A 7,182-nucleotide genomic window follows, 5' to 3' on the forward strand; every position below is an offset into this window, starting at 1 on the left:
AATTGTCCAGTCAAATCAAGCGGCCACAGGTGGCAGCTAAGATCTCAAGGAGGAGCAAAGCAAGCAGAACACAGCTGACTGCAATTTAGAGCCACAGCAAAGAGTCTGAATAGTTTTGTAAATGGAAAATCCTTGATATTTAATAAATTTGGTAAAATTAAAAAATATATGCTTTCATTTTGTCATTATAGGCTATTTAGGGTTAATTGATGAAGAAAAATGCCACTTTCATTAATTTAAAATACAATTAGGATGCAATAAAATGTCCAAAAAGTATAAGGATATGAATGCTTTCAAAGATATTGTATCATTAGGTTCAATGTGATGTAGTTTCCAAAGATATCATTGTCTATGATGTCTGTTGCGCTTGTAAATCAGAACATTAAGTATATTTATCTTCAAGACTTGTCTTAAATCTTTTTTAATCTATCATCTTTGTCAAAGTAATGCAGTGATAGCTGTCTGTATATCCTAGCGTATGTTCTATTTCTATTCTATTTCTATCTTCACATTTTAAGCTTCTGGACTTTTCTAATACTCTATTTTATTATAAATACCTGCATTTTTGGCACCTTATTACTGTTTCTTCAACCAACACGATTTGCACATTCTTTTATACACCAATCAGGCATAACATTGTGACCACTTGAACCCAGTGGGGCATGGACACAGGACCTCTTGGGATGTCCTGTAGTACCAGGATGGTGGCAGTGAATTCTGTGGGTCCTATGGGTTGCAGGGTGGAACCTAACTAGATCAGGCTTATCCTGGCACATCCCACAGATGCTCAGTAAGATCTGGATCTGGGGAGTGTGGAACCCAGGTGAACAGCTTAGCTCTGTCATGTTCCCCAGGTCACTCCTGAGCAGTTTTTGTGGTGTGTCGGGGTGCATTGACCTGCTGAAGGTGGCAACTGGCATCAAGGACTGCTGTTGCCATGGGTGGTTGGGTGAGTTGCTGGACCTGCCATGTTTAGGTGGGTGGTACATGTCAAACATCCACATGAATGTCAGGACTCAAGGTTTCCCAGCAGAACATTTCATTATAAAAAGATGATTGATGTTATTCACTTCACCTGTCAGTGGTCATAATGTTGTGGCTGATCGGTGTATATTGTCTCCTTATCTACCTTGAATGTAGCGTGTGTGAGCTCCTGGATTTCTAGAGTTGCCTGAAGGGGATAAATAAAGTGTCTGTCTGTTTTAATTCTGCATACTTTTAATGGTGGCAGTTTGTCGAAGCATTACAGAACATAAAACAGAGCTCATGTGGTAACCCACAGACTTTCTCAATAGAAGCATTATACTTCCTGTTTACATCAGTCAAAGCCACCAAATTTTAAGAACTGCTCCAAAACCTAAGGCAAACTGATGCTCCAAATCTACCTAATACAAAGAACAAAAATGGGAGTTACAAAATATACTATGGACTATTTCAATAAAGTGTTTCTGTAAATCTTATTTTTCAGTATTCATGGTTTCAGATTTTTTTTTCACACAGAACATGAGCATTCAGGGCCTACCAGAGATGAAGGGCTATGACCCACGAGATACCACCCTCAAGTTTGTCACCAGGAGGGACGACTTGGATCCAATTTGTAAGATTCTTTTTCTTTTTCACTGAACAGAAAAATGCTACAAACAACAGTTTCAGTAGTTTTTCTTCCCCTTCCTCTGTAATTGTCTCCTCATATTTTCATGAACTCACAGCTGTATGAACTGCATATTGCCAAGTAATGTAGCTGATATTTGCTTTTGCCCACCTCAGCCTCAGATGATGACTCTCTCAGAGCAGAGATGTCCTGCGGCCACGCCGTCACTCCTGAATCTCTAACACAGTGGTGTCGCAACCTGCTGGACCAGGTATAATGGATGCAGTATCTGTATGTGCACAATGGAATCGAAAGAGAGACAAGATTATACACATCGATGAGATGGGATACAGGTGAAGCCAATGAGGGCAGAACAGACAATCAGAAAGGAGGGAAAACAGAGAAAGAGAGGAAGCACAAGCACGAAGTAACTTATTGAAAAGGGATGTAAACTGTGCACTTACAAAGATAGGGACAGGAGATATAAAAGCAGAAACCAAAGCCAGGACAGATTTAAAAACAAGAAAAATACTCAGAGAGCGCAGTACTCCACCAAGGCTTCTGAGTCGTGTCATTTCCGGCAAAAAAAAATAACCTTGCACTGCGCACAGGCGTGTGTTATGCATGTGTACGTTATATACAGAAATCGAATTGCGTGTCTTAAATATGTAGCGGGTGGTGGAAAGTGATGGAACTCGGAAACACCCCAACAATTTAATCAATTGTTCCTTGTATGATTTCCAACAGATAAGTCCCGATAAGTCCACAGCAGTCGATTTGCAGTAGGATCGCAATTTTGTGATCGTCAGCAGGCAACTGACATAGTGTTCACTTGTTATCATAGTTACAGTGACCACGATCTCGCAATGATACAGAAGTCTTTAACAAATCCATAGATCCAGACTAGAAGCTGAAAATCTAATCACTTGGTCCTTGTGTCATTTCTGACCTTCCCTGAAAATTTCATCCAAATTCGTTATTCGGTTTTTGAGTAATGTTGCGAACAGACAGACAGACAGACGCTTATCGCCACAAAACTCCGTGTTCTTTGATGGAGTGAAAAATATCTGAAAAGTAGGAGAACAGAAGTATAAACTTGCAAGAAAGAGAAATGCTCAAGTAGAGTCAGATCTCTTAATTACCTCAATATTCTACTTAAGTAAAAAGTCACTTGATTGCTTTCTGTCATTTCAAAATGATTTTTCTTTGTGTTTTAAGGGGCATTACACATTTAAATGCCCTGCACTGGTAGAGGGGACCACAAGGTGCAATAAGGCGTGGTCGTACCAAGAGGTGCGCAGACTGGCAGATTTATCTGTTGAGGAAATGCAGCACTTTGAGGACAACATGGCCCGCATGGCTGCTGCTAGACACTGCGAGTTTCAGCCAGTAAGTGGTCCAGTGCTCTGTGGTTGTATTAATGCTGACTTTTAAGGGATTTACTCTGATTTAAACATTAAAACCAAATCAAGTGGACTGATGTTTATTTTTTCTTCACTGTTCTCCCCCATCAGTGTCCCCAGTGCAAAACAAACATGGAGAGGAAGGATCTTTCCAACCTGTGTGTCATATGTATCATATGCACAGCTGATCAGGGGGGAACCTATCAGTTCTGCAGGCAGTGTCAGAAGCCATGGAAGGGCTCAGCTCCTCGATCGGACCGCTGTGGCAACGATGACTGCATCAACAGGGACCTGCAACTGCTGCAAACATGCAAATCCATCGACCTGCTGGAGGTGGCGGGCGTCACCAGCTGCCCCTCTATCCGACTCTGTCCTACATGTGGCATGAAGATAGAACATAGTAGACAAAACTGCAAAAATGTTATATGTCCTCGATGTCATAAGGAGTTCTGCTTTGTTTGCCTGAAACTAACGGCAATGTTGCAAGACCAGTTCACCATTCAGAATCTGCCCAGGCGGTGTAGCTCCAAGACAGACTTCTATTCCGGTATGGCAGAGAAAATGAAGGCAATCCGGTGTCTTATCTTAATTCAACAAGAGATCTTTAACAGAAGTGTTTAAAAACACAACAAAAAATCAATGCATTTATTTTGAAAGGTCTCAATATAGTCTCCTGGACACCAAATGTTTGTGGCATGTAACTCTGCTCCACAAGACAACTAGGTTCTTATTTGTGGTTTCTCTGCCTCCCTCTGGCTGAACTTTAAATTGCACATGACAAATATGTTTGGTATTTACCTCTGAATCTCCATTACTGAAATACTTGATGTTTTATATATACAAAATGGAACCTGTTTTATTTTAATTAGCTTTTTCTGTATACCAGTGTGGCAAAATCTACCTGGTAAAACTTAATTTATACTCAGTGTGAGAGGGAATCTTTTATAAAAAATACATCTGAATGTAAATTTTGATTTACATCTCAAATTCACCCAGACAAGGCTATTGTGTGTCTGTATCATTAACATTAGAAACACTCATTAAGATCAAGTAAATTAAACATAACTTAAGGTTTTGTGTTTTCATTCCAATCAGACAAGTGTCATGGTACTTTTCTTTATTACATCACAACATATTCATCCGATTCAAACACAGAAGACAATAATTAAAGGTTAATATAAAGTAATTATCAAGCTGATTAATAATTATATTCCAGATTATTTAGATATGAGATTTAAACTTTTTTTTTTGCATTTCTTAAAGACTTAAAGAGCCTTTATTGTCATTGTTCAGAAGTACAATGAAATTTGTCTGAAGAACGCGACAATTAGCAGCAGTGCAAATAATAAAAATTGTTTTAAAATACTCTAAAATAATAAAAAGAAGAATCCAAGTACTATATACAAACAAAATAAAGTGATCAGTGCTGATAAAGTGGTCCAATGTTGAAGTAGAGTTCTTATTGCATAGATGAACTGGGAGGGGGGAATGACTGGGTGGTGGGGCAATGGGTGGGGGGTGTGATGGCAGCGACAGCTCTGGGGAAGAAGCTGTTCTGCAGTCTGCTGGTTTTTGTTTTTAATGACAGCCTCCGCAGAAAGAAAAGTCTCTGCTGAGCCTTCTTCACCAAGTGGGAGGTGTTGGAGGTCCATGTGAGATCACTGGTGATGTGGAGACCCAGGTACTTGATATTGCTGACCCTCTCTACCTCCTCTCCATTTATGCAGAGAGGTTGGGGGGGGGCATTTTTCTGGCTCTCTTCAAGTCCACAATGATCTCTTTTGTTTTGATGGTATTCATCACCAGGTCACTTTCAGAGCACCAGCTGACCAGGTGCTGGACCTTCTCCCTGTAGTGGGTCTCGTTGTTGTCAGATATTAATCCCACTATGGTGGTGTCATCAGCAAACTTTACTGTCGTGTTGGAGGGGTGGATGGAGGTACAGTCATGTGTGAAAAGGGTGAACAGGGCCGGGCTGAGGACGCAGCCCTGAGGTGCACCTGTACTCAGTGTGAGTGTGGATGATGTCACCTCTCCTACTCTGACACTCTGTGGTCTGCCGGTGAGAAAGCTGTGGATCCAGGAGCAGAGTGTGGTGTCTAGTCCCAGATGGCCAAGCTTGGTTATCAGTTTATGGGGGGAGATGGTGTTGAATGCTGATGTAAAATCAACAAATAGCATTCTAACATAGGTGTTGGGGCCCTCCAGGTGGGTCAGGGCCGTGTGCAGGCAGTTGAGATGGCGTCTTCCGTTGATCTGTTTGCCCTATAAGCAACTGGTGGATGTCCAGATCAGCAGGAATGATGTCCTTGATGTAATGCAGGACCAGCCTCTCAAAGCACTTCATTATTATTGGTGTCAAGGCAACTGGGCGGTAGTCATTCAGGCATTTCACTGCCTGTTTCTTGGGCACGGGCACTATAGTGGTGAATTTAAGGAATGTGGGGACTACAGCCTGCTGTAAGGACCGGTTGAAAATGTCCGTAAACATGCCTACTAGCTGGTCTGCACATGCCTTCAGGACCCGGCCCGGCACCCCGTCTGGACCTGCTGCCTTTGTGATATTGATTTTCTTCAGTGTTGACCATTGTTCCCTAAGCTGCGCGCGTGCATGCGCAATTGTGCACTGCTGACACAGTCTCTGCGCACAGAAAAAAAAATCCAACCTAAACTGTAAATAAAATAAACACGTAACAATTCATTCTGTGCTATTTTTCAATGTGAGTCAGTGAGTGACCAGTGACTGGCTGCTGCAGCCAATGATGCGATTCACATACGTATTTACCATAGACTGTATATAATGGTATTTAAGCAGCTAATCAACGTCAGGTGTCCTTATGTGCAGCCACCGTTGTTCTCATAGATATGAATGAGTAGATAGGACACGCCCCTTTGAGCTGCGTGCTACGGCGAGGCTAAGCTAGTGGGAGCATAGTTTTAGTGCATTCTTTTTTTTTTTTGTCTGCATTTGTTCTCATTGTTTAACTCCACAAAAGAGGTGTCAACATTGTATGAGATTGATGCATATTTTAGTCTTGCAGCCAAATATTTTAATATTTAGTGCATGTGTGTGACCATCACCAGCCCTCCCTGAAAGCTAAGCAGACATTCTTTATTAGAATTCCCTATTATAAGCCAGGGAGGGCAGTGCTACACCTCAGTGATGTGTGGGGGAAACAAAGACTGGACAGGACGAACAGGATGAACAGGACGAACAGGGATAGAAACTAACAGGCGGTGCTATTGCAATTAAAGATTGTAAGGTGGTGTGTTATTCCCAACTACTAACTATCCATCAATAAAAAAAAAAAATTGAAAAAAGAAAAGAAAACCAAACCAACACAAAAGAAAAAGAGATTCAATAAATAAATAATTAAAGAAATGGTACTGAGCACCATAATTGTGGATGTCTTGATAGTATAGAATATAATAGAATAGAATAGGCCAGAAGAGGATACTAGTGAAAGAGAGAATGAGTTTAGGGTAGAGACTCTGGAGAGATTCTCAGCACAATCTGGCGGGTCCCATCAATTGCTGAAATGGGACTCAGCAGTAGCTGGCGAGACCTGATCAAACATGCAAGTGTGAAGAACCCCGAAGCCCAGAACAGCAATCACGGCAAGGCAGGGCCAAGCCAACAGGGCACCCCTCCCCCCAGGCCGTAGGAGCCACAGGGCGGCGCCCCCAGAGAGCCACCGGGGCCCCCAGAGAGCCACCGGGGCCACCGTGAACGACCCGAACCCGGAGAACAAGAGGGAGCAGCTACCGACACCCCCAGCACGCCAAGACCGACCCAGGCGGCCCGGGGCACGAGGACCCACCAGCCACCCAAACCCCAACCCCGCCCACCCCAGTCCCCACCAGTGACATAACAATAGCTTCTTTGTTGTGGCGTTGCGTCAAAGAGATTAGATTTAGACGTCTTCTGATATTGTTGGTGGAGTGTCGGGCATTTATAAATCCTGTTTGATCGCTGTGAATTATTGATGGGATGATTTTCTCCAGCCTAGAGGCGAGAGCTTTTGAGATAATTTTGATGTCGGTGTTGATTAGTGACAGAGGTCGATAGGTAGAGGGAAGCGTAGGATCTTTGTCTGGTTTCAATGATAATTTAATTGCAGCTGTATTCATGTGCGGACTGATATAACCATTATTTTTAATCTCTGTCACTGTCCTGAAGAAAAGGGG

At 42.4% G+C, this 7,182-nt stretch overlaps 1 pseudogene; it reads left to right on the forward strand.

The window, feature by feature from the left end:
- Positions 1-1,346: 1,346 nt before the first annotated feature.
- Positions 1,347-3,813, forward strand: LOC111576723 (uncharacterized; annotated as a pseudogene).
- Positions 3,814-7,182: the final 3,369 nt, after the last annotated feature.

This window comes from Amphiprion ocellaris, chromosome 5 (genome assembly GCF_022539595.1).
Source record: "Amphiprion ocellaris isolate individual 3 ecotype Okinawa chromosome 5, ASM2253959v1, whole genome shotgun sequence".
In the NCBI taxonomy this organism is placed as follows: Eukaryota; Metazoa; Chordata; class Actinopteri; family Pomacentridae; genus Amphiprion; species Amphiprion ocellaris.